The sequence below is a fragment of the Bison bison genome, unplaced genomic scaffold, assembly GCF_000754665.1.
Source record: "Bison bison bison isolate TAMUID 2011002044 unplaced genomic scaffold, Bison_UMD1.0 scf7180017864309, whole genome shotgun sequence".
Classification (NCBI taxonomy): domain Eukaryota; kingdom Metazoa; phylum Chordata; class Mammalia; order Artiodactyla; family Bovidae; genus Bison; species Bison bison.
Window position 1 is genome coordinate 6,163,433 of NW_011494881.1, and position 580 is coordinate 6,164,012.

The following is a 580-nucleotide window of genomic DNA, read 5'->3' on the forward strand; positions in this document are numbered from 1 at the left end:
CATACACACAGCACTTGCCATACACCATAGGGCATCAGAGGCCCAAACCCAGGAAAGAAATTCTTTACCAAAGTGTTAGGAAATTTGCTTCAACAGGGAGAACTGGACAGAGTAGGAAAAAAAACAAAACAAACCAGGGGGTACCTGCTCATCCACCCCAGCTGCCACCTGGTAAGCAGATTTGGGGAAGCACTGAGACAGCGCCTCAGATTCTGGCTACCCCAGACCCGTTCCCTCTGACTTTTTGCAGCCCTAAACACCCCAGCGCTTGAGAGGCCCTCCACTACAGCGGCCCTAGGATCCCTCATAGGGGAGGAGGGAAAAGCCCAGGAGCTGAGAGGACTGGGGCTGGAAACAGCCCAGGGGTGCCTCTCTCGGAGGAGGGACGGGAAATGTCGTGGTCTCTGAGGGCAGAAGGCTGCAGCTGTCCCCTCCGTCACAGGACCTCAGGGACAATGCCTTTATGGGTCTGGATGGGAGGGGAGCATTTATTAAGGGGTCAGGGAGGAGGTGGCACACACACTGGCGAGACCCAGGCTCTTTATCTGCTGCCTGATCTTTAGGCTCCTGGGGGGGGGGC